The sequence below is a fragment of the Tyto alba genome, unplaced genomic scaffold, assembly GCF_018691265.1.
Source record: "Tyto alba isolate M040663 unplaced genomic scaffold, T.alba_DEE_v4.0 Super-Scaffold_26, whole genome shotgun sequence".
In the NCBI taxonomy this organism is placed as follows: domain Eukaryota; kingdom Metazoa; phylum Chordata; class Aves; order Strigiformes; family Tytonidae; genus Tyto; species Tyto alba.
In genome coordinates, this window is record NW_024881300.1 from 12,944,144 (window position 1) to 12,972,007 (window position 27,864).

At 39.1% G+C, this 27,864-nt stretch overlaps 1 protein-coding gene and 2 long non-coding RNA genes across 5 annotated transcripts in view; 2 read left to right on the forward strand and 1 right to left on the reverse strand.

The window, feature by feature from the left end:
• The window catches only part of LOC116960233, a 40,925-nt gene extending 38,187 nt beyond the window's left edge, over positions 1-2,738 (forward strand). Inside the window, exon 5 of the long non-coding RNA XR_004406275.2 lies at positions 195-2,738. This is a non-coding gene — a long non-coding RNA (uncharacterized LOC116960233). The remainder of the gene's footprint in view (positions 1-194) is intronic.
• Positions 1-9,380, reverse strand: part of GARRE1 (granule associated Rac and RHOG effector 1) — a 60,303-nt gene extending 50,923 nt beyond the window's left edge. The window contains exon 1 of one of the 3 annotated variants that reach the window (XM_042797706.1): positions 9,303-9,380. The gene's annotated coding sequence lies outside the window, so the exon portion shown is untranslated. Of the gene's footprint in view, positions 1-8,274; positions 8,471-9,302 lie in introns of those variants that run through there. The other 2 variants (XM_042797707.1, XM_032987153.2) reach the window with 2 other exon arrangements.
• Positions 9,381-9,587: 207 nt separating this feature from the next.
• On the forward strand, positions 9,588-26,564 carry LOC116960228. Its single transcript, XR_004406272.2, has 5 exons — positions 9,588-9,926; positions 22,512-22,683; positions 23,090-23,137; positions 23,446-23,546; positions 24,701-26,564. It is a non-coding gene; the product is annotated as an uncharacterized LOC116960228 (long non-coding RNA).
• Positions 26,565-27,864: the final 1,300 nt, after the last annotated feature.

Consider the following 27,864-nt stretch of genomic DNA (forward strand, 5'->3'; position numbering starts at 1 on the left):
AGCAACTCACACACCAGTAGAGAATATATCAAATAGCATATGCAAGGAAGACACAACATACTATTTTCCTGAAACCACGAGAATTTTTGAAAAGAAACTGTCTCATCTGTGCTAAAACAATTTCAGAATAAAATCCAGATAGAACTTTTTAGAAGGAAGTCACTGACGGAAAAACAATTTTCTCCTTGTTTCAGGATGCAACTTAAAATATCGGTAACATACTGTATCAGACAGAGAAAAGCATCTACTGGCTGCCCTGTGAAGCTGAAAAGACTCAAGAAGATGTGAATGTCTCAGGAAAAAGAACAAACCAACCAACCACAACTTAACACCAAGTCAAATTGTATCAGTCATAGTAGCAGTAGTCTTCTCCATCTATCCCAATGCACAAAGTTGAGAGCCACAAAGGCCTTTCAAGTGCAACAAACGCATAGCAAAAGGTGTTGAAACACAAGAGAAGGCAGTCCAGACATTTTCCATCTAATAATCCCCCGAAGTGCAAAGCACACATTAGAACACAAAACAACGAATAAGGAGGTAAGGACAAACAACTCTCAAGAGACCAACAGCGACATGCTAATCTACAGGTATGTCCTCAGAAACTGACTTGAGAAGCTTATTTTAAAAACACACTAAATTGTCACAAAAACCCCACATGTCAATATACTGTGCAGTCAACAAACTCTGTGCAGCTGTTTAAGAACAAATTAAACAATATATTGTATCTTTAAAGCCAGAGGAGCTATTCAATCATGAACTCCGGTATCTGTAAACCACAGCAATTCCAACACCCAGTATTCCATCCAAGGACACGTCTGATTAAATCATACTCTTCAGAAAAGCATCCAGAATCAAAGACACCACAAAAGGTTTTGGAGTAGTAACTCTAGACATCTGACCATCAACAACGTAAATAGTGTTAGAGATTCCGTGACAAAAACACTTCCTGATGCTTGAAAGCCAGCATCATTTGTTTGATTTGAAAGGGACCTCTGCAGCCCTCATGGTCATCATGATATGGAAGGATAAGCCACAGAGAGACCAGCTAGAAACTTAACACATCTTTAGGGAAAATATCATTAAGAGGCAAATAATGGTCTGTTATGCATTTGTCTGACTGTACCAGACAATCCTAAATCAAACCTCCTAAAACCCAACTGTTCCAGAAATTAAAATGGAAAAAAGAAAAAAAAAACTCTTTTCCTTCTGTGTCTTCAAAGGCAGAAAATGCACTTTTCCCAAAAAACATTTCGCTAAATCTTGTATGTCAACTACAGATTTACTCTATCATACCAATCTATGACCACAAAAATGTAACATTCCTATATAAAAGCAAAAAATGTATCATTAGTGGTTTTCAACAGATTTCATGTCCAGCAACATCTGCAGAGCAATAGATTTCACTTAACCAGACCACGATCTTTTCTAACCACAAAGCCAAGCAACGGATTAATTTCAAAATAGCACCGGTCAGATGTACCACTTTTGCACATGGATAAAGCAGCAAATGCACTTGACCAAAGGCTGCCAAACTAACCATATGCTGTCCCATGACCATGAATTACTATTTCAGTTTTGAGAACAAGTATTATATAAAAGACAATTAGGATTGGTAACTTGGATCTACAGAATACCTTTGCTCATGAACGAACCCATGTTAAATTCATGGCCAAATTCTATATAAAGTTTGCTAATTACCAAAGTTATTTCGTAATAACTTGCCTAAAACTTTACAATACTTACTCCTCTTTTGACACAAAATGAGGTCAAAGTGCTGAATTCAACATTACAATCTATTGCCCTGGAAATTATTGCAGAGTTTAGACAAAGAAGTTTATTATGAGATCTAATAGGATTGCCTGAGAGAAAATGTTTTCATTCTCTTCCTGAAAGCAACACAAGACAGACAGACTGGAAGCTCTTTGAGTAAGGACTCTTCCAACATTTTAAGACAGAACCAAGCATATTTCCAGTAACAGTATACGTGCTCCTTTTTTCAGGGTTTTGTTCTAATAATTGACATTTCCTTTCAGCACCCCATACAATTTTCATCAGCATGGAAGCCTCTTAAGAAAAATAAGCCCCAGAATTAGAAGTCCACTTACACTTGCATTAATTTAGGAAAACTAGTTTTTAATTAATTTACCCTGTTTCTTCCATACATAAACTTTAGCAACTTCCCTTCAAAAATATCTAAAACAGAAGTGCAAGTTATAATCCTACCAAAACTGTAACCTTGCTTCTGTCATAACTTGTGTATCTACACTAGTAGAAAGACAGTTTATTTGTACTTCACTATGAGTTAGTAAAGCACACCCAGTTTGCTCTCTGTAGGTGAAGAATGTACAAGTATTCACGCAGACCTCTGCTTTCCTGCCAACAACACCAGCAACCTCTAAGTCCTGATCACTTCATTTGCACTACTCAGAACTGAACTCAGTAAAACAAAATTCCGATCACTACCAAATCTTACACATTTTTTTCATTCAATGTTACTTTTTAGTTAATAAATGAAAGCTTTTCACATTTTTAAATGATACATGCATATTTAGCAGTAGACCTATTTTCCAGCCCTGTATTAAAGTTCTTTATTTTATCATCTGCCTGTAAATATTCATCTCATGTAGGAAAAAGGGTGCATCTCATTAAATTATTATTTAGATATCTGAAAATTGTGTTGCTCAACAAAAAAAAAAAAACACAAATAACTATGTCTTTGGCAAGAGACTAAATAAAGTTTTTTCTGGAGCTATGAAACATGCACTGATGAAGTTGGATTTTGTAAGAACATATTTGTACAGTTTTAGTTAACACTATTCTCTATCACGTGGCCTTCAGTTCCTGCTTGGACAATGAACTGCAGCGCACTCAGCAGCAGACAGCATTGCTATTCTTACTTCCACCAAAAAAAAAAAAAAAAAATCTATCCTTGGGATCTTTCCAATCTTTCCATCTTTTACTAAACACAGGTGCCTTTAACACATTGTGAAAACCTGCATTCATTTGTACCTTCATTTGACAATCATGGTTTCTTCCGAGCATCTGGAGATCCTGAACACATTCTACACTGAGGTTACCCTTCTAATGAATGCAGGAGAACATATAGATGTGGAAGAATGAAATTTCTATGTAGTCTCTTCCCCCATCTACATAATACCATCTGGTGTAACACTTGCAAATAGCATTCTGAGAAAATTTTTTAAAAACTCAACAGAGAAAGATTACGTCTCTCAACTCTTCTGGTGTCTGGAATAGAATTACCTTTACCCAAAGTGATCTTTCCCCTGTGATACTTGGTCTTTTACTCAAATTGTGAGGATACAGACACAAGAAAAGCCTTTCAACAAGAGTGTTTCTGTGACTGTCATTTCTAGTCACTACAGCTTTCACTGGCTTTCAGCATTTCTGTTATATGCTGGGCCACATAAAAAGAATGTCTAGCTTCTTCAGGATGAGATTGCCAGCTTCAGGTATTTTTAAGAAAGTTTTTAAAATACTGCCTTGTACTTAGAGTCTTAAGAAGCAACACTTGTAAGATCTCCAGATTTTTCTGGAATGTGAGCTGTAGACATTCAGGTGCTTTATCTTTCTCTGGGGAAGCTCTTGTGCTTGGACTCAAACTCTTCTTCTAAGGCACAAACAGCCAAATTCTGTAATCTGTACGGAAGAGCAGAAAGTTCAACTTTCTTAAACCAAAAAAATACCTAGGAACATTTCTCTGAATATCCTAGTAACAGACAGACCACGGGGACATGCTTCAAAGGATCTAATTTTACCCCAGTAAATCCAGAGGAATTCCCAGTACCATCCAAGAACTCACAAACATACCAAGTTATCACAGTGAAGTAATCTACTTGGGAAACTAAAAACACTCAGTTACTGACAGAATTAGACATATTTCATTGCTACTTGACTCTCACACGAATGAACTGCACTAGGGATGCCTGTGAAGTGGAAAAAAGGTCCATCACAGTCTTTTCATCCTACTCTTCTACCCTCTTCTCTACAACACATTCAATACACTGCTTTAAAGTTCCCAAAACACAGCATGTTAGAATAAAGCATTAAAGAATCAAAGGTAAATATTATTATTTCTACCAAGGGAAACAAACTTTCTATTACATTCAGAAACTGTTTAAATTGTGGAGTTTTGTTCTGTTCCCAGATTGCAGAGTATACTGCGCAGAGTCTGTGAGGAATTTTCTGTAATTAGACAGTACCATTTAAATGTCAACTTCGAGTGCACAACTAAACAAGAATCACACCTCAAATACTGTTATTAAACAACCAGTTGGCATGTTCTCTTATAACTTTCTAACCAACACACAGTGTCAGGAAAGAACAAAAATAGAGTATCTAAACCTGAGAAGGGGTGGCTGACAAGGTGGTGGAGGGATCTTCCTGTTGACATTTTCCAAATAATTTGTCTTTTGCAATGCTATTATACAGAAATGCTTGCCAGAAAACATTAGCATCTGACAACTACCCCACTGAAACATGACTAGATAAAACAAGAGTCACATTGACCAAAAAACCATAACCACTTGAAAAAGCAGAAAACTGTTAGAAAAGCAAGAAACAAAAGACCACAAAGAAGGAATACAACTGTGTTGCAAGACAATGAAAATCTAGCTAGCCTAAAACAGAAAATATGCATCAGTCATTTCAAGGAAAAAATTTAACTAAAAACATAAGCAGGAATTGGTCACAATTTAGGGAGGTAGTGTAAAGATGTTTCCTAAGGAATTATTTTCTCTGATGTGACCCTAAGAGTAAAAACACACAAGTAAAAAATTCATTTTAAAAAACACAGACAGGTACTGTACAGCAAAAACTTGTTAAAGTTTTTGGTTTGCTTTTTAGCTAATACTACAAAAATTCTATCTACTAGTGCTACGCTGCTCTTTTATGAGGGCTCTCCTTAGAAGGGACAGTATTTATTTCCTTCGTGAAAATAGTTGTTCTAAGCAAAGCCCTAGAATATCCCACTTCAAACTTTAATTGTTTTAATAAAAAGTTGTAATAGGTGCTTGCCCTGATAAGCTGCCATATGTTACCGTGAGACTGAAGCCAATGTACCACTAATGGTATGCAGTATCGCAGCTAGAAAAATGTGTGACTTTCTATAACGGCTATTGAACATGCCTGAAAGCCTCACAGAGCCTCAGATACACCCATACTGATCTTCACTCACAGACATCTCAGGATTCCCCCAGCCACACCTGAAGTACTTTGCATTCCCCTGTTCAGACCTTTTAGTTTGTTCTTCAAAGTTTATCAAGCATTTCTAGACCCTCTATTCTATGGTTTCCCGGACACACACCCTTCTCCCTCTTGTACTCCAGGGCTGTTCCAACCAGGGTCCCCAGAAGTCTGTTTGCCTTGTGCAAAGTTTATGACCTTAACAGAAACACACAAATCAATCCCCCTCAATTTATCTTAAGTAATCAACATCCTGATCTTCGTTAATTACAGCAGAGTAAGACAAGGTTGATATTTCAAGACCAGAGTTCTCAAAATAGTTGGTCTTGTCACATTAGAGCACTTCAAAGTGAAACACACCTCATTAACACCAACATCATCTTTCTGAAGTTTCATAGAAAAAAAATTTTTTTTTTAAAATTACCTTTTCAGCACAATTCAAGGACTGGACCAAAATGGTTTATTCACGGAACACTAGAAGACTGGGATTCTATCAGACCACATCAACAATTAAACTGCAAAACAGTATTTGTGAAATGAATGCCTTCTATTCCACACACACACACCTTAACGGTTTCTTTGAGGGCAGAAGGGATGAACATCAAAATCCCTGCTTCCACAAAATTATCATGAGGTACACGAACAGCAGAAGAAAATAAACCCACACAAGGGCAGAGGCACAACAAAACACAACCACTAACTTTTCCTCAGTGATTTTGGAACCTATCTTTAAGAAATTCTACTTATATTTCGAAATATTCTTTCATCCTTCCTGGCAGAACTTCAGATTTTAGATATCAAGAAACAGCACCTTTAAGTTTTAGATCCACAGTCCCCATATAAGCTTCCAGAATTGCTTCCAGCCACGAAACATAGAAAATCTAAACAGAACCTGGAGTATGGTATTGCCTGGAGAGCACAACATTGCCTGCAGCATGTTACTAATAAACTGTTGTTACCCAAAGGCCACTGAAGCTTAAGAAACACTAATCCAAATGCATCACCAAGCTCTAGGAGGACTGGTGCGATTAGAATGTAGATTTTGTCAAGCTGTAAAGAGCCAGCTGCCCCCTAAGCCAGCCCCAGCACAATGTTTTGTGATGAGGTTACCCATGCTGATGGAAATGTCATCTTTCATGTATGATATAAAACCCCTTCTATAGCTACTAACAATACCCTGGCATTGTTTGCAACATGTAGGGTGTTGCTCTGGCTAACATCCAATTCCATTAATAATATTCTATCTACCTACAGTAACCACAAGAAGATATTCTTCATTTTCAACCCCAAGTGGTTTTGCAGCGCAGCAGCAAGCTCTTAAAGAACTGCCATACTCCACTGCAAGTTCTGCATTTCACTGTGCATTTACCTGTCTGCACAAATCGAGCACTTCTCTAAAACTGTAGAAACACCTTGAGATTACTAGGAATAAAGGAGCTCTTTTCAGACGGCACAATTAGTCATATCAGCAGTGATAGCTATTTTGAGCAGCACCCATTAATCACTATCATTAGCAGGATTTCTGGCGTACCAGCATTCATATCACCAAGATCAAGTCTTTCCCTATTACAGTACCACTATATCAACAAAAGCAGTAGCCTGATTTCTCTTGACACTATCCTTTTTTGAGTAACAAGAGAAATGTGACAGCACTTAAAGCTACAGTCAGTTCAGGGTATAAAGGGAAGCTTACTTACTCCTTATAGGACAGGAAAAATACAGTTGTTTTGCTGCAAAGAAAAACTGGCTGCCATTTGTACGCTAGGGAAGAAAATGTGTTGAAAAGTAACAAATAGTGTGAAGAAGTGGGGAAAAAAGCTCTCAGCTCAAACAGCATGGGGGAAAAAAAAAAAAAAGCATGAAAGCATGGAAAAATAAGATTCCAGTGGAAAATTATTCAAGTGATTAAATAGAAGTTGATGCCTAAGAAGTGGAAGAAACCTAGACTTCTCTTAAACATTTGTATCAGATATTTTCATATTACTTTGATGAAGGATTATTTACCTGTTAATCAAATTTTGGAGTCTCAGAAGAGACTTTTGCCTAGAAAAATATTCCCTGTATATATTATTTCCAGTTTCCTAACACCCCTGAGTGACTCCTGATTCAGAATGTGAAATGCCAACAGAAGGATTTATGCCTTACGCTGACCTAAGGAGCAGTACCACAAGATGCATAGCAACCAGTGGCTCCATGCTGCTCCCAGTCTGGTTACTCACACCCTAAAAGCTTCCACAAAGCACCAGAAACGTGTATGTTGACCTGAAACACACTTACACGACCACAAACTAAACACTTCAAATGTCCTTCCTTCTAGGAGGGAAAGTACCAAACAGAAATAAAAGAAAGAAAATAAAACCTTGGGCAAGTCTTGAACTTAGAAAGATAGCAATTCTTTACAGAAGAAGGGTCCATCTTATCTTCTGTAAAAATGCTGCCTAATAGAAGACTCCAGCCAACTGCAAAATCACACTGATATCCATGATATACAAATAGCACCGGTGCACATACCAACATCAGCCAAAACTCCTGACCCCATGAGGTGCATACCAAAAGCTTCAGGTGGCTAGGAGCTACACGACACATACCACATACCTCAGAGAGGTGAGGGAAGGGGAGCGTACCGCAGGAGCTTCAGCCGCCCGTTGCCCACAGAAAACAACATTTCCTCAAGCACAACACCTCCCCTTTGCAAGACAGCACTCGACTGAGAAAACAAGAACATCAAGCAACAGTAACCTTCAAATCCACAGCAACCATTTCCCCAACCTCTAGATTCAAGGTTATCCAACCGCCACACCAGCAGTTACAAGATGCAGGGCCATTTTGGGAACCTTTTGCCAGCTGCACGTCCTTCCAGAGCGACAGACTGACTCTGAAAAACTAAGCAGTTTATTGCCGCTACACACAACTGGCATATGCCACTCTTCAAGACACCCAGACATCTGTTCCTCTATAAAACCAACTATAACAATAATGGCCGATTTATACCTGTAACAAGGGTTATAATCTCATGTAAAACACACAGATAAGATCTTTCAACTTCTTTCAAATTTCTAAGCCAATACCCACCTGACAAATACCTGCACCTCTCCCTCTTCACACAAATAATAAAACCCCTCGAGCAGAGAGAGGCAAAGGCGTATAGTAAAGTTTTAAGCTACAGCCCAAAATTAGTCATCCTCTTCTGCTTGCAGTTACCATACGCATACAATGTACTAAACAACCAGCACTTTCAGTTAGCATCAGGTGAAAAACCCGTACAAGCACAGCCCACTGCAGCGGCCGCCCAGACGGAGACACTCCTGCTCGCAGGCCCAGGGGTCGGGGGGCGCGAAGAAAACCCGCGGCAGGCACCGCGACGAGGTGTGCTCGGGGGGGGCCGGCCTGACACCCCCGCCGAGGGGCAAGTCCCGCCGGCACCGCCCGGGAGGCCCAGGGCAGCGCCGCGCCGCCCCGAGGCGAGGCCCCCGCGGCGGGGTCTCCGACGGCGGGCCGGGGCGGGCCGGCGCCCCGGGCGGCCGCGGGTCACTATTTAGCAGGAAGGTGCGCAGGAATTCCCGCAGGCGCAGTCCCAGCTCCCCGCCGCGCTCCCCGGGCTGCCCGCACACGGGTCACGGCGGCGGGAAGCGGAGGGGGGGGGGGGGGGGGGGGGAGCAGTGGGCGGCCGCAGCTTCGCCACCGCCCTGGGGCTGCGCGGCCGCGCCGTGCCGAGGCTGCCCTCGCCGTCACGGGGCCGGCCCGGCCCCGCCGAGGGAGCGCGGCGACAACCCCCGGGCCGCGCCCCGGGGCACCGCCGCCGCCCTCCCCCCGGCCGCGGCTCCTCCCAGCCGCAGCCCCTTCCCCTGTCTGCTCCCCCCGCCGCGGCCCTGGGGGCTCTGCCGAGCGGCCACGGCTGCCCTCCTCCGCGCCCCGTCCCCCTCGGAGGGAGGAGAGGCGGTAACGCCGTCCATACCAGCCCGGTGCCTCGCACCGCCAGGGCCCCGCCGGCCACGCCGCGGGGCGGCCGCCCGCGGGCGGCGGCCGGGGACAGCCCTCGCCGCGGGGCCGGGGGAAGGCCGGCCGGCGGGGGCAGGGGCTCGGCGGCCGCGCTCACTCACCTGCCCGCCACAGCCCCCGCCGCTCGGCCAGCCCCGCTCTGTGTACTCCGGAAACGGCGGCTCCTCCGCCGGGCGCCGGGGAGGGGCCGGGCGAGGGGGCGGGCGGAGCCGCGAGTGACAGCGGGAAGGGGAAGGCGGGAGAGGGCGGGCGGCCGGCGGCTGAGGGGTGAGGGGAGGGCAGGGGGCGGTGGGGAAGGGAAGGCGGAGAAGCGGGCGGGCACCGGGGGTCCCCAGGGGCGGGGGTGCCGCCGGGGCACGGCGGGGTGAAGGGGGGCGAGGCGGGGAGAGGGGCTGTCCCGGTGAGGGGGTAACAGGGACCACCCGGGACGGGCCCGGGCGGCGAGGGCTGCAGGGGAGCGAGAGGGAAGGACGGCCAGGCAGAGGAAAAGGAAAGCGGGTGGGGAATGATCAGGCAGTGTTTTATATGTGCTTAAAATAATGAGGTTATTCACAACACTCTGCTGTTTTGTGTCCAGGTGCAGTGTCCTCCCTCAGCAGAGCAATTCGTGATGGAGATGGCCGGAGGCACCTGCAAAGTACCGTATTCCTCTTCCATTCAAAATTGCCAGCTGGCAAAACGGCGGAATTCGACACTGCTATTAAATGGATTTATTTGGGAATTAGGTAAAATTCACAAAAATTATCTCAAATCGATCCCTTGGGCATAATTGTCATAGTGCTACCAGCTTTAGGAGTTGTTCAGAAACAGGCCTGGCCTGCAATGGCTTTGCTGTGTGAGTTTAAAATGGTTTGATACTATTTCTGAGGCTTAATGCAGTTTTTATACAGAAAAGTTTGCTGTGCGATATGATGTATTTTCAAATCCCATTTCCACAGAAATAGCCTTCTCTTAATCCTGTCTTTCTTAGTAGAATGATTATTTTTTGTTTCCAAGGCTTATTTAGAATCTTACATTTTCAATGGAACAAGCGTTTAATAACGTACAGAAACGTCTGATAGAAGTTAGAAAATAATGTGTAATAGTAGGAGAGTAATTTAAAATTGTTGGAATGTATGTAAGCAAAAATTTTGTCGACAGGACTAAGTATCCAATCAGCTGGCTCTAATTCCCCCCCAAAAAAAACCCAAACCCACACACTTGGATATGATACTAATAAAGTGAAAATAACAGTCATTTCCACCAGTTTCAGTGCTGCTAATCAGAAAACTCTGTGGGAAGAAGTGAAATTGTCAATTTATTGGACACCTTCTAGCCACAATCTAGAAATAGTCCTCAAGTAGTGTCTGTGGGGAGCTGCCTAGGAGCAATCTGTGGCTTTGTTTCCTTCTCCATAACAGATGGTTGCTGGCAGACTGGTCTTCTTATCACCGTGTTCCCTTCGAACTTTTCTGATACTTGCATGTCTACTAAGCATGTCTCTTCCTAGTAAATTTAGTCCTCAAATTAAGAGATACCTGGGAAATACTTGGAAAGCACACAAGGGAACAGAAGGCTGTCATATTGTTGGCTCCTTCAAGAGAGAGGGGTGTCAGAGTATTCTTTGTACTGGAGAAGTGCAATAAAGGGCTGGAGAAGCTACCTGTTTTCTTTTTTTTTTTTTTTTTTTTTCCCCTGCTTTTAACTAAATGGTAGATGAAACACTGATTTAAAAAAAAAAAAAAAAAAAAGATAAAGAAAGATAAAGGCTCTGATGAGGTTTCAACAAGTTTTTGATTGGAAGGAAGTAGAGGTATGAAGTGGAAAAACTGAATGTAAAGGAAGTCAGAAGGAGCTGAAGAGGAAGGGAAACAGAAAAGAAAATACTGGGATGGATTTTCCTGCCATACTTCCAGGCCAGATACTGAGGCTACATCTTAAAAGTAACCCAAAAAAAGCCCACAAAATGCCTTCTGGTTTTTGTTTTTGGGTTGTTTGGTTTTGTTTTGTTGGTTTTTTTTTTTTTTTTTTTAAGGAGTTAGAGATATTAACATACAAATAGAAATGTATTTTTAGGGGTACTTATATTTCCTATTCTTGGGAAGCAGGGTGGCCAGTCCAGAGCTTTTTAGCTGCAAGCAGCTCTCCTTGAGCACAAGTGTTGCTCTTGTGCTGAGGTTGTGTCACATAGCCAGCGCAGGGCAGTGCTGGGGTCTGTTGTAAGAAGGAGCAGACCTTCAGCAGTTACTAAGGCAAACATTGCCACTCGCACTTGAGTCTTGTTGCATGTCCAGTCCAGGCCTGTCCAAAAAGAAAACTAGAATCCCTGGAGAGCTATTGACATTTCCCACCTGCAAACTGTTCTGCTCTCCAGAAACCCTTCTGCTCTCTAAGCTACGTACCCTAAGGTTCTTGGTCATATGAAGAGTGTGGGGTGCTGCTTACAGGATCACAACAGTCTCCTGCCCTGATGAATAGCTGGTAAATTATATTGCACTAGCTGATGGCCATCCACCAGAACTTTTTCTAATAGTGGTATGTGTTTTACCAACATCCAGTTTTATCAGTAGATCCCCAAACTCCATAAGCTACGCTGACTAAAGCATACTATACTTGCAGGAAGAGATGTGTTCTACAGACCTAGTCTTACAGTTCAATACAATGCATGAACATGTTCTTTCACATTATCAGGAGGTGTCCAAGTCTGCTCCATATTTCGTTATCCTAGTGATTTAAATGTATTCGGTGGATCTGTGCAGAATCAGAATTTGATTTTGTCAGTGCTAACAGTAGGGTTACATAAAATAAGCATATTTTTTATTTTGACTCGCTGGATTTATTTAGACTTTATTATAGGGGTTTTTATAGTGCTGTAAAACAATTTTTAACACATGACTGTCTCTAAAGATCAGACATTTCTTTTGAAATTTATTACAGATGAACTTTATAGATTAAGAGCATAAAGGCACAGAAGACTGTTAAGGATCCTAGCCTTAAAGCTAATATGTCTTAACCAGATGGTAGGAATTTAAGACAGACTGAGAAATAAATAGGAAGTTCACACTTCTTAATATGAACAGAGTATGAAAACATTCAAATCATCAGAAGTGCATAATAACCAATGCAGAATAAAGAGGAAACTCTTAACGACTAGAAAATATGTAGTGTAGGTATCTATTGTGACATTGTACATTACAATTATTTTCCTGAATGCTTACAATGCTATATTTATACTGAATAGTCTATTTTTTTATTTTGTGAATTCTAAATATTTTGAAAGATGGTAGTATGATTAACTATATAGTACAGTCTTATGTAAATGATCATAGAATAGATATATTCAGTTATATTTAAGATTTTCCTATTGATGTTGCGTATATGTGAAAAGTGCTTGCCAAGACCTCCATTGAATAGGAAGGGAAGGAAACCAGTGCACTGTTCAAACAAAAACTGTAACAATGTTGTTTAGAGAGAGAGGAAGCCAGCTTTGAAATGTATTATGAGTGCAACCTGATGTCATGGGCTACAGGAGGAAGAAAGCATTAGGTCAGGGAAAAAAGCAACACTGACACAATAGCCCTGTGCAAATGTTAATAAGGATATGCTTATCAGCAAGGTGTGGGACAAGATTAGGAAAATTAATGTTAGTAATAAAATCTCTCAACAGCGTGTTGTCTTGTTAAAGAAAAAAGATGATTTTCAAGAGGTTGTTGTTTCTTTTAATCAGATAGGGAGATGCTCAGGAAAAGGAAATGTGGGGAAAACCAGGGTGATTTTGGAAAACAGACTTGATCACTAATGTCCTATTGTATCAGCGGTGATTTTCCCTCTGTGGTTTCTAGTTACTGTGAATGCTGTGGTGATAGTATGTTGAAGTAGAGGAAGAGCAGCATTAGTGTTGCATTAATATTTGGGCTGTATATTTGCAGTTGGACAGTGAGAAGTAGTGAAAATGCAGGTTTAGATCAAGACATGTTATACAGTTTGTACAGTATGTCACAGTGCTTATGGCTTGTAGCCTGACTCGCTTTTGCTGTCTGAATGTTTGACAATGCAGGCATACACGTAGGCAAATAAGACTTCTAAAAATACATTTCACAAATCATCCATTCCAGCTGTCAGGGTGAGAACAGTCCTTTTGTCCTGCAGCCCTGGACAACTAAAATCCTATTTCAGACAAGTGAAATTTAGTTATTTGCTGCCTGACAGGAAAGCTGCTGACCTATGCTTTATACCACTCAGTACATTGAGTGACCATTGTGTCCAACCTGAGGCTTAAAATGAGAATTGGCCTCTTGCCCAGCTTCCTTGTAAACACTACCAAATGGCAAAAGAAATGCATGGTTAGAGCCCCCAGCCTGCTGTTTGGAAAAATTCTTGCCTGTTACCTCCACAGGGCAAGTCCCACTTTGGAAAGAGTGAACATGACTGACTATATATGGCCACCTAAAAATAAAAATAGGGACAATCACTTTTTCTTGTCAGACAAATCAACGATCCAGGTCACCTTCAAAAATCCTAGGCTTCAAGCCAATGATACTGGCTATAGGGAAAATAAACAAACAAACAAGTAAATAAATCTTAATCCTCTGTGGCTCAGTCCCATTTTGGTTGAAGTGCATGGAGGCCATTGACTTAAATTGACATTGGACATGTCCCATGACCTTCTAGTTTATATATTTAGACTCCCCATACTAATCTTCTCTTCTACAGGTCTGATGTAATCACCATTATTACAAACAGAACTTGTCACTTGATTGACAACAAATAACCTTTCCAAAAAGTAGCCATCAAGTAAGAATGTTTTATAAGAGTGACATATGATCATGACTGCCTCCAGTCCATTTTTGTTTACAGGCAGTGGAAGAATTTCAGATATTTCTAAGGTCAGTGTCCCTAGTCCAGAGATGAAGGAAAAGATGTGTTTGTTTTTAAATTGCTGTTCTGCTTAAAAAACTGCCTTCCAGTTGTGCTGAAATGAAGGACTAGACTCTGAAATAATTTATTTGCCTGTTGTGACCAGCTAGGTGGGCACAGGAATGGAGTACTCCCAACTGCATGCACAAAATGGTCATTGGCATTTCATATTTTTGCTTTAGAAAGTCAACTACTTAAACATATGTATAATTTTTTTTAAAAAATGTCTGGTGATTCAGATGTCTGGGATCTCATTTTGCTTGTTTTCTTGAAAACTTTCACAAAAAGGAATCAGTTTGCAAAACCACAAAAATGTACTTCTCAGCCAGCTGTGGTTAAATAGTTTGCATGGCCATCTAGATACTGGAGAAGTTTTTATACTTAAAAAATTTATTCTGATGAGTAGCAAATTATTATGAATTCATTATTAGTTAGCCATTAGCAGTTGGCTTAAAACTGTTCAAAATATGCAGCTAATATGGAGGTGTTGAGAGAATATTTGTGAGACACAAAGAACTGCTGTTGACATTTTGTAACACGAGATCTTAGCAGATTGTTATAAAACAGATATGCTGTAAATGTGTGAATGAGAGCTAGACTGATTATTTTTCTGTTTACTTAGAAGTAAATATGGGATTTAAGTATATTCCATTGTAAGGTTGTGACTAAGAGTAAAATGTAATTCTACATAATTGACCCAACTGATTAATAAGATACTTAGGGCTTCTAATATAATAGAATCTAAACGCTATTTAGGAAGTGAAACAAAATTTAGAATTCTAGAACATTTATAAACAGGCACAGAAAAATAGTATTGCATCCACTAAATGTTTGAAATTAGAAGCTACTTGCCAAATTATGTTTTTTTTTTCGTTTGACCTTGTGCAACTGATTGCAATAAGGTGTTAGGTATGTTTCAAATAATGGAATTGGACTTCTTTAGTAATTGTCTTACACTGGACATATAATTCTTATTTTAATAGTCTGTACTAAACTTTACCATATGAATGGTGAATTTTAGATTGTTTATTTTATCTTATGTTTATATAAATACACACACACACAAAAAAAGGGTTATAAATATATATAAATATTTAAAGTGGTCTAGAAAGAAGCCAAAATGGTAGTTTTAAAGAATTTCCATGTGGTAGTTCCTGCAACACAGGTTTGTTGCAGGGGGACTGCAGATGGGACTGAATGCTATTTCATTGCCTTAGTTTCTGTTAGGGCACTGTAACAAAGGCAACTTATTTTCAGCTGTCTTAGTGGTACTGTTATTACCTTTTGCCTATACAGTTTATTTTGTATTGTGGAAATCTGCCAAATAAGGAGTAATTTTGTAATGGAGAACATGGAATTATGGAAGTAGGTTGAACAGAAGGATAACAGAGAAACATATAAACCAGTATCTCATGGTTGAAACTTTGCTAAATTACTTGGTAACATACTTCTTTATGTAGTGTAGTAGATAAAGCTGTGATCTGATGCAGGCATGACACGTGAGTGAACTAGTCTTTTCTGTAGCATTTCTTCATTAATTACAGAATTCTCAAAGGCCCCCACTGGGATTGGGATTGAAGTAATCCATTTACAGGAAGTCATTTATCAGGAACAGCAAAATATAAGACTGACAAAGCTTCCTTCATAAATGACTCTTGCTAAACCCCTCAATACAGAGCCTCTTTTGGGCATCCTATCCAAACCAGTCCAGGTCTCCCAGTGACATCATGACATGTGAGATGCCGATGAGCTAGTCTTTGGCCACAATGGAGCTTTGGCCACCCGTCTGTCCTATGCTTGAGAAGACATTCAGGATGTTGGCAGACGAGAGTGGGACTTACCTACTAAAACTTGGCAACTCAGTCTCACCAGTCTTCCAAGGGACCAGTGCAGCTAGGAATGTTTGATTGGCTGAGAACTGTTTTTCTCTGGCTCCAGCAGGAAAGCCAGCATAGCTGACCTCAGTGGCTGGTTTCAGGTTCTTGATTTGTTTAGTCAGCTTCTACTGCTTTCATACTTTCTCTGTAACTGCTGCCAGGCGTGTACTTGGTTTGCTTGCATTGTGGTCCACCACCTGGGCCTGGGGCTCCTTGATACACCCGACATCAGGTTTGAGCAGCTCACTCTCCTCAGCACTAAAGCTGACGATACAGTGGTTTTTTTTTTTTTTGTTTGCTTGCTCTCTAAACTTCCTCAGCCAAAATGGTACGCACCTGCTGTCTTACTAGATGCAAATATCCTGCACTGCTGGACACATGCCAAGGATGCAGGAGCCAGTCTCACAGTGTTTATGGTTTACTCTGCTGTTGTATTTTTCATAGCCCAGAAATTCCTTGTTTGGGTATTCATTTGCTGGAAGTTTAAAGGCTACCAGAAGTTATTTCTCTGACATCCCACAATCATTTTAGATCCTTCACCGTCTTCCAAATGCACTATGGCATCTAAGGCAGACAAATGCCCTTTATGTCTGAGTGGGCTAGTTAAAGGTCCTCTCTGCATCCCCAGTCTCAATTTCTACCTCATCCTTGTTTCAAGAGGCAAATGCATACCTCTCTACTGTTGTTTGGCTCTAAAGGTCCTGATTTATCTGTAATTAATATAAATTGTGTATAGCTTTGTTGAAATTGATACTTGTGGTTCTCAGCTCTTTTGCATGACATCTAATCAACTGCAGTATTGTAAAAGGAGGTATAAAAAACTATCAACTCTGTATCAGACTATCAGATCACAGTTCTCACTGGTGTGAAAGGCAGGAAACAAAACATCAGTCCCACAAAAACTGCACATAGGCAGTATGCAACTCTTGTGTGAGTAGTTGTATCTGTCAGCACATGGGACCATGAGACAACAGCCCTGTGGTAGCAACTGACAGCTGAGTTTGAGGGGAAGAAATATTTTCAGCTTTGTGTGTGCATAGCTAAATAATTCAAAGAAGCAGATAAACAGCACCAACAGGTGCATTTTTTTTTTCAATTTCACACTGATGAATCAAGACACTATAACCTAAATATATATACTTCAGATCCTTTTACAAGCCACAGTTACTAAAAGATGATGGAGTAGTAAAGCAATATGTAGGCCATACAAATTCTAAACATCAGTTGTTTTCTGTTGTTGGATTTTGCATATGTTAGTTTTCTTTTAGAATTCCAAGAGTTAGAGTGAGGAAATGATATGAAATAGTTCTTTCAAAAGTGGTATTGAGTGTCAACACACTGTATATACATATCAAGGATCTTTCTAATTCTGAGTGTTGGAAGATTAGACGGCAATAAGTAATAGGATACAGAGTATACTCCTTTTCCTCTTTAATGGGAGAATATTACAGACATGGTGTAGTTGACAGACATTCCATTTAGCATAAAAGAAAAAGGAGAAGAAAGATGAAACGCATAGTCATATAGGAAATAAAAAAACTAATTAGTAAGGGAAGTAATTAGTAAGGGAACCTATTGTGAATTTATCACAGTAAAGTAGCTTATGCTTAACTTCCTCTAAGTAAGCTAAATACATGCTGCCACCATATGAAATAAAGGTAATATAGAATGATAAGCCCTTCATTTTTGATATTTCACTAAGGCTAGCTATAATCATTTTTCATCCAGCTCAAAGACAACCTTAAAACATTCCAAGAAATGCATATGCATATGCACAGATACATATGCACATTTGTCTTATCTATAATTGTTACCACAGATATTGTGAGAGATAGATTGATTGCCTGTTTTTACGAAGATTGATATGATAAATACACAGAGTTGACTTATCCTATTTGTCTTTGTTTTTCACCATAGCGAAGTCTACAAATAGAAGAAGATGGTAAATAAACTGCAGTAGCATCAGGGCTTATAAATAGCGTTCTGAGTTGGAGACACAATGCAGATCTAAGTTTTCTCTTTTGTACAAATTTGGTGACAATTCTGTCCTGTCATAGAGACTGTATCAGATAATAATCATAAAAGTAGTGAAAAACTTCTATTGTGTTCTTAAATTAAAATGTACCACATGCACATCTATCCTCCAATCTACTCAATATTGTTTCTAAAGAACAAATAATCCATAGAGTTGTTGAAATAACATGATTTGCTGTTTCTTGGAATAGTTGCCCACAAACATGAGAAACTGACCCCTGTGCCAATGAACAAACACTTGACTATGTACGCAGGGTGACCCAATAATGGTTTCAGAAAAGTAGGATTTGGGGATTAGACACATTTGTCCCTGACAAGAGTTGTGGTTTTCTCCTTGTATGGATTAAATAACATACTGGCAGTCTTCAGAGTTGCTAATTTTGGCCTTCTGATTGCAAGTTCCATGTAACTTCATGTTTTGCTTCATCTCACAATTCTAGGAATGGTGGTTTCCTGAGAAAATCAAGCTCATAATACTTTGGGACACTCTCTCTTGTGGTTTTTGTGCATGTAGAATTGGCAAACCAGCGCAGACCATAATAAGAATGAAGTTCAATCTGCAGTGGTTTTATACCCTATGTTTTTAAAAGCGTGTAATCATTTTTCTGAAAATATACAAACAGCAATCTTTGTAAAGCTTATTTCTCTGGCTGTACAATGGTATATATGTAATTTGGGGATTTCCAGCCGTAACTGTTGTAGCAGTAACAAAAAATATTTAGAGCCTGTTAGCTTTGGTCATGTTTTTACTTAATGATTTTAAAAATCATGGTGCTGGTCTTGCAGTGAGAATCATTTACACATAGATCTCACTGAAGGTCCAGAACCTGCGGTTAATATGATTCCATTCTGTGTCTAATTGCACTTCCACTTTACATAAAATAAATGTGGGCATTTGTTTCAAGGTCAGCAGTTTATTAATTAAGAATAGTATTTATAAATATCCTCAAAATCCAATTCAATAGGAATTTGAAAACCTCAAAAATGCACAGATCTGGAGAGTTCTCCCAGTGCAAAATTGTATGGTACCATGAAGAATGAGGTACAAAGATATGTCTGTAATTTAAGAGCCTGTGATTATTTGCATTGTAGTCATTTGTGCCCTCTGTATGACCATACCCTTTTAAATTCAAGGAGTCTGATAATACACACAAGCAAAAAAATACAGGCAGGTATTTCAGACAGAATCTGTAGAAAGAACAACATTAACATGTAGATCATTTTGAAAAGATTGTCTCCAGAACTGAGATTTTAGAGATACTGGCAAAAGAATTGGGCTCATATGATATGCACAGGAAAAAATGTCAACCTGAAGAGTAGACATCATCTAAAACAAAATCTACATTACCAGACAACCTCCTTGAACTGAAACAAGCTGCAAGATGGACTGATTTCTTAAAATATTATTAGTAAATTTTGATGAGACATTCTCATTATGCTTTCACTGATGCAAATTCATGAAATTGCAATGATAATAAATCTTGAGAGATTAAGTTGATAAATATCAAAAGATTGTTTCTGGGTTTTTTTTAAGACCCAGAGATTTGTTTGGCATGTAGCTGAACAATCATTTATCTTTGCTGACAGCCTGGTTTACGTTACTAGTCTATGTGCTGCTGTACACCAAATGGCATTGTCCAATCGGGTTTTATTTTTAGGCTGCTTTGTAGCAGATGCAGACTGGCACATCTTTGCTTACTCCAGTGATGTGTGTTACATTCCCAGCAGAAGCCCCACTGAGAGGAGAGGAAGGAAACTAGTCACAGAAATTATAGCAGTGCAAAGCACAAGTCTCAAAACTCTGCTTTAGTGGGTCAGCTGCCAAGAATTACATGTGAATGGTACTTTAAAGCCATCTTTGCTTCCCATTAGGGACTCGACTTGCAATTGAAAAAGTATACATAGGGAACTTGCTAGAACTTTGAATTAATATGCACATGACCAAAACAGTTAGTCACCTCCTCTTTGATACTGCAAATTCCTAATCCTCAGACATGTATGCTATTCACTGCAGCAATGATGAACATTTGAATTAGTAAGCATAGTTTGAAGAACGTATCCTGAGAGCTTGGTTCTACTGCTTTAAGATGAGCCGCAATCTTTGTGTGAACAGTAGATCAGAATCTATTACTGCAAAAAATGTATTTTTCTAGAAACCAAAGTAATTTAAATGTCTGTATTAAATAATTTATATCGTGAAAAGTACTTTTAATCTGGAAATATGTAGCATTTACTCTAAATATGTTTTAAGACCTTTCCTCTTTATTGTATATGTTCAAAATAAGTAACATGTAATATTTATATAATTATAATTACACATAATTATATTAATTAATAGCTAATTAATGCTAATATAATGTGTAATAAATAACAATTACCTGAAGAAGTAATAGTTATAGGAACTGACATAACTGACACTAACATCAAAATGAATTTCACATTGTTTTCAGTGGAACCATATTTTACCTGATTGGCTCACCTTATAAAAACAAGAGACAACAATGACTGGGTCAAAGACCTGCAAACCAGGCTTGCACAGTGATTTCCTCTGTGAACTTGGCAAGTGCTCTTACTGTGAATATAGTCAAAAAAGAATACATTATTAAACAACTTCACTACCATCCTACATGAAAAAAAAAATCTGCTTGCTTTCTTTTTGGATTAATATTTTTCCGGCATGTTCATCTTATTTGTGTGATACAACTAATGCAGTTATGAAAGAGTAAGCTTCCTGGGCATTGCAGCATTAGCAGAATTAGTAATTGTGCTTCTTGAATTTCTATTCATTTTCTTATTGATGTCAGCAATAGTAACTTTTAATATTAAATGGCTCAGGCTGACAAGTAGTAAATAGATAGATCTTTATTGAAATTTTTACCTGAATGTAATATAAAAATCAGAGGAGGCACTGTTGCTGTTGTTCCAGTAACCTTTCAAAGTAAAAACCTTATTTCATCTTCTCTGTTTGTAAAGGTGAACACACACCGAATTGCAAGAGACTGGCTGGAGTTTATACATGTAAAATACCTCAGAAAGAATTTACCTGTCAGTATTGGTTACACAAAAAAAAAAAAGCAGAAAAAGCTTTCTGCATACTTTGGCTTCCCAGAATACACAAAAGTATACGTGTGCTCAGAGCTGCTTTTGTGTAGCCCCTGGAACCTGGGTGACTGCAGGCCATCACCAGGCAGTCTTAATGATTGAGCAAAAATCTCATCTGCTTTTGAAAGGGGCAGTGCCCCATGCCCTCAGCCTCAGACTTCGTTGCTGCTTGTTCTGTACACACAATAATGTTCTTGATGCTGTGTGCTAAGCCAGATGATGAGGCTTGAATAACAGTCTTCTGCTGTGTATTTTTTTGTGAGAGGTCTTTTGGAAAAGAGGAAGATTTTTGCATGGATATTAAACTGGAGTCCAAGTAAGCAGTCTGATGCTCCATAGTGTCATCTGCAGCTTGAAACAACTATTGCATGGGGCCTGATTTTATTGCCATTGAAGTCATTGGTGTCTCAACATTTTCAGTTGTGTTCCTATATTAATGTTTATAGCACAATTGCCCATTGGGCATGAAATTTTAGCCTCAAGTCACACATATATACCTGAAGTGATTGTGTATTATTCATGTAAGTGTCCTTGACCACTGTTAAAAGCTCTGATTTCTGTAGCAGTGGACAGTACCAAAAATTCATAGTCCTTTGCTCATTATTCAAAAGAATATCCTTGCTTTCTGTAATATTTGATATAATGGTAAATTATAATTTAATTTCTTGCCTTGTTAAAATCCATTGCAAATAGAGAAATTGTACCCAAGATTAATGTATTCCTATGCTACCAAAACAGATTTAAATCTGGTAGCCAGTAATTGTTTCAAATAAAAAAATATAATGGTCATTGTTAGAACTAAGACTTTTTGGAGACACTGACTTGGTAGCTTTAGCAGAACGGTAGTTAACTGAAGAGGAGACTTTCTGTGCTAATCAAAGTGATATAGTGTGTAAATGAATAAAAATAATAATTAAAAAAGTGATACAGTTCATAAATTCAGGAAATATATCTTCTAAAAATAACTCTTAAAACAACTATACACCTCTCTCAAGAGTAGGATTCTACTGTTGGGTTTGGCTTACATGATCATATAAACAGTAGTAACAGTGCTACTCTCAAAAGAAATACATAGTTTAACTACCCATGCATCTTAGCAGAGACAAGAGACCCAAATGTGACAAAAAGGAAATTGCTCTCATCTTACAGAGTTTGATTAAAGCTTTAGGCATAGAGCTTTTTAAATGACAAATGCCCAATGAAATAATATTATGTCTTTATACTGCAGAGCACTATTAATTTGAGGTTTCAGGACTTTAAGAAATGTTAATTAACTAGTTACCATTCATGTAAAGTGTTAGCATTGCAGTCATTTTGTGGGCTGATAACTGGAGCATGGAAATATTTGATTCTTCAGAAAGGATGACATTGGGGTTCTCCTCCATGTGTGTTCCCTATCAGGTATTTCAGAGATGTTAACTGCTTATGCAGTAGTGATCTCCATTGATCTTCCACCAAGTTAGCCCAAAAGGAGCAGGAACAATTTTGGGAGAGACTGCAAACAACTTCAGTCGTACCCCAAGCGGGGTGTTAATGCAGCCTGAAGCTTTGTGTTGGACACTTGGGAGCCCAGGTATGATAGCTACGAAGCCAGGAAGTGTTCTTCAGGGTTTGAAGCAGTTGCATATTCAAGGAAAGAACAGAGACACTGTTGGCTGTTTTGCAGGAAGGTAAAGGTTTGCATCACTTCAATAGATATATTTTTTCAGAAATAAATTTTTATTTTCTGAAAAGTATATTTTTATATATATATAAATATATAGTTACCTGCTATAACTAGGGTAAATAATGTGCAAATTAGGAAGCCACTGTTAGGTCTATTGAAATGCATCTCTACACAGGCTTGCTGAAATCTATTTGTGATTTCAGTATAATTAAAGGATATGATCACTGCAGAATGTGACTCACAATCGAAATTTTGTACAGGGAGGGTACAGGAATTGTTCAGATCATATACATTTAGCCTGTCTTGTTTCCAGCTGAAGCCATCGGCAGATGATTTGGAGGAAGGCGTAGAAGACCCATAGGTCTGTACATACTAGATAGATAATCTGCTGTACATACTAGATCTCAACTTAATCTTACATCTGTTTTGAATCTTACAAACCTGAAGCATGGCGTTTTCATGTACTTCCCACAGTTTTTTACTCAAATAAATCACTACTTTCGAGTATTACTGGTAACAATTTAACCACTGAATCTCTTTTTGAATCTTGTGAAATTGTTGGTCTCAGTGATTTCCGTTAACAATAAGTTTTGTAATATATTTTCATGTTATATTATTATTGTTATTTTTGCATTTCTCAACAGATTTCCTCTTATTTTCCTGTTATAGGACAGCAAGAACTGAAGTTCAAAATCTACCTTTCCTGTAATATTCTGTAATGTTTACAGGTTTTTTAATCACAGGCCTTTCAGGCCTGATTCTTTTTAAAGGTAAAAACCAAACATCTTTCAGTTTGCCTTTTCCCTGGCCCAGGTCATTCTTCTCATCCTCCTTTTAATTTCATCTAGCCCTGCAATATTCTTTATCGAGATCTTCACAGCCCGTATCATCATACTTTTTTCAAGGTGAAGATACCAACATTGATTTCCCTTAACATTCTTCACCTTATTATCACTTTCCTTATGCATCCCACCATTTTTGTTTGTTTTGACCACAGCTAAACATGACCTGTCTGTTTTCTAAGCTGATACACTTTTTTAGAATGCTGCGAATCACATAAATAACGCCTCTTCTTCCTTTACATAGCATGATACTTTGTAGTTATCAGAATTGAGTTTTGCTTGCCATCATTCTGCCCATATGATGTTGTCTAATTGGGTCTTTTGAAGTTCTTGCTAGACCTCTGTAACCTTAATATAAATAACCTGTCATCTACAGATTTTGCTGTTCCCTTTTCAGATCTTTGCTTTCTTTCCAGATCAGTAATAAATATACTAAAACACAGAGAACTATTATGTTACTTAGTAAAATTGCTGATGTAATTCTAATATAAAAAAAGCCCAAGTGTGACAATATTTTTGTCTCTGAGAAAGTTAGCCCATTTCCTACCTGTGTTTTAAACTCTTATTGCCATTAGCTATTTTAGAATGTCAAGTAATTAAAATATGGTACCTTAATGCTCATTTATGCTCAGGCTTCATTTTTCATAGATAAAAAGCTATTTGAAATAACAAGAAACTTACAGAAAATATCTCTATTATGGACCGTGCCCCCGACATAATTGGAAATTTTTTTCCCACTAGATTACAATTTATGTTCTGAGGATGCCTGTGGGTTTTGGCCCACATTATTATTTCATAAAAGGAGAAAGATGCCTTATTTTATGTCATTTCAAACTTTTGAAACTTGAATTTTACATGTATAAAAAAAAAAAAAAAGCTTATTTTGGTATTTTGGACAAATCTCTAGTATTTTAAGGGTGACATATTTCTAAAATGTTGATAACAGAATCCCCAGTGAAATTATTTAATTTCCCATTGCCTTCAGTGGGTAGAGAGGTGGGCAACCCCTGATGGCATTCAAAAGCACTGCCCCTGTGTATCATTATCAAAACAAGTGATGTTCATATTTTTTTCTTTTCCAGAAAGATTATGTTTGTGTGCCATCATTATGAGAGGAGTTTAAAACAAGGTAGTTACCATTTTGCAATTCCCTGGTAAAGACAGGGGAAATTCCACAGGACCACACGGAGACCAAATACTCAGTGCAGTATTGCCATCTGTTGGTAACTCCTTAGCAAAGCTGCAGAACTGCTACAAAGCTCTGGGCGATGAACTGCCACACTGAGTTGCTGTAGTATATTACTATTTCATGCTTCCGAGAGGCTGCGGTTCCTTGGCAAGGCATTTGCCCTGTACTGCTGCATTGCTGGGGAACTCGCTGGACAGCACAGCGGGCCTCTGGCTCCCAGCTCTGGACCAAATTGTTCAGACTCTCTTCCACATCTGAAGCTACTACCCAGGGCAAAGTCTGGGAAGACCAGGCAGGTCTGTAGCAGGAATTTTTAAGAATCCACCCAGCCCTCTGAACAGGAAAGAGAAGGGAGTGGAAAATTTCTCTGCATGAGTTTTAAAACCTCTAAAACCTGCAACAGATAAAAAGCGTATTAAAGACACAGTTCTGCTTTCTAGCCAAGAAGTGTTTGCACATCATGAATCTAATCAACAGCAATACTTTTTAGTACAGAAGATACGGTGCAAGACCTGGAAACAGGAGTGTGGAGTTCCAGTTCCAGTGGCTCATTAGGAAACCCTCACAGAACCATGAAGAGGTTCACTTTTTCAGCACTGCCAAGCTGAGATGCTCTGCAGCAAGTTTCAGGAGTGCCAAGCATCTGGACGGTGGATTCAACATCTGGTACCTCTGCAGAAGATCCATCAATATCCATGTTTCCTAAACATAAACGTTCCAAAATTTTGTTTTATCTAATGAACCAAAAGACCTTATGAGGGCTATATGAACTTACTACAGCCAAACAATTACTACATGCAAAAATTAATGCCAATAGGGAAGCAATAAAACATAGAAAGAATTAGAAGTGGGAGCCTTAAACAAAGTAATCACCACCTGCGATTGCTGTCCTGACCATCAAGAAAGACTTAAACATATTCTGAAGATACAAGCCCAGGAACAAAAATGACAGGGCAGAAAAAACATGGATATAATGGAGACACTGATTTTACAATACACTGATATTTTCCACACACATGCTACCTCATGACCCAAAGGAAATGGGTAACTGCTGTTCTCTCTTCTGTATAAGACCCCTATTATATCTCCCCTTGCAAGTTTCTTCCACCGTTGCAGATGCCAGGTACCCTTCTTCTACCTTCAAACTGTTTAACTGATTTACCTAGTGAAATTAAATTCAGAGTAATTTCTTCCTCTCTAACCATAGCATGAAGTCTCCTCTGTGTCAGATCTGAAAAGTCTGTATCTACCACAGTCTGAGTAAAAAGATTATCTCTCCTTGAGAGCTATTCCTTTCTTAAAAAATAAGGGCACTTAAATTTATTAGAAATACTTAAAAATGTAGGTATGGACAATCAGTTCAAATATTTCAGGATTAGTACATTGATACAGTCAGTCCTGACCTCAGATTGCTATGTGCTTTTTTCCTGAAGCCCTCTCCAATCTCAGAAAAAGTACATTTCTTTGCTGATCTGAGTGACCCCTATTCCACCCAATTCACTGTAGTGAGTGTGCATTCAGGTTTCTCCCACTGCTAAAACCAAAAGCTGATGGCTGTGAAGCACTCTGCAAATCTGGTTCATTTTTTGTATTTGAAATCTGGGATTGGATTTGAAAGATGGTCCCATTTCTTATTATCAGTCCTCAGAGGAATCCATTCCACTACTTCCTCTGCAGCCACTCAAGTATTTTGTTTCATTAGTGGAAAATGAAAGAAGGATTCAAGCCTGTACTTTTGTTTGCTTTCATACAATAAAATAAGTTAGACAATGGATTTAAATGGAAGTGGAATTATATATGAAAATTTTTTATCATGCCAGAAAATTTCAATTAGGGGAAATTAGCCACTTGGTTCCTTCTGATAAATTAATCATAGAGATTATCTATTAAACGTGCCACTTAACCTTTCTGGCATAAGTGCCTCAGGCAGTAGTATTTAGGCTCTCCACATTCATTTGGAAATATTAATTTCTATGCAGCTGTCTTCCAAAATGGAATTTTCACTTGTCTTTTTTGTAAGTAGGTCATTGTGCAGCTGTTGTTAATAGCGGCTGGCATTTGTAAAATGGTAAATCCACCATTGTACCCTATCAGTTACAAAATTGATCTTCATCAGTTACAGAATATCCTTTACTAAAATGCCCTTTTTCAGCCCTGAAGGGTGTCATCCCTTGCTATGATAGCCTTTGGCCTTTTTGGAATGGGAATGTGTTTCAGCTGGTTATTTTGCAGGACCTGAAGCACCACTATGTTCACCCTATCTGTCTTCCATTAGTGTAATGTTTTGCCTTGACTCTACATTATTGCTTCCATTTATGTTAGAGCTGCCTTAATCTTGAGGGAAATTGGTATGACAGCTCTCAGCTGTCAAAGAAACAGCTGTTTCCACTGCTGAACCTCCCAGGTCCAAATCCTCCTTCTACCTTCTACAATGAAATCAACTGGTCTTTTCAATGTAGACAAGGCCTTACTGTCCCTGTAGTGGTCAGCTGTTGCACAGTTTATGGAGAGATAAGCAACTCCTGGAACAATGACAGTCCTTATCCTGTGGTCTTTAAAGATTAGAACTAGGACCTTGGCCTGGATATCTTTCTCATATGTCATAAAATTTGCATAGTCTGCTGCAGGAATAGTTTGAACTCTAGAACTCTCTGACGTGTGTATACCCTGTGTCCTTGGGAAAGAAGAGAGGAAGTGAGAAAGTGCTGGCACCAAAGGAGGAGGTCTAAGAAAAGGAAATATGAATGGCAGATCATTTATAAAATTTAAGGTTAATGAAATGAGAGAGAACATCTCAAAAATATTAGAATAAAGTGTTACAAAAGAAAGTAAATGGAATTTACATTATGTGACCAGCAAGTACATTAGTTATGGGTAACAAAATCAGCATTTTAGAGAGTGGAATTAGCAGCAAGACAGTGATGTTACAGTCACAGTTTGTCCATACTGTAAAGTACAATTAATACATTATTGGTTACCTTATTGATTACTTGAGCCTATACATTCTTTCACAGATACAGTTATGTATGAGGAGAATGCCTGTAGATCTGAGAGATG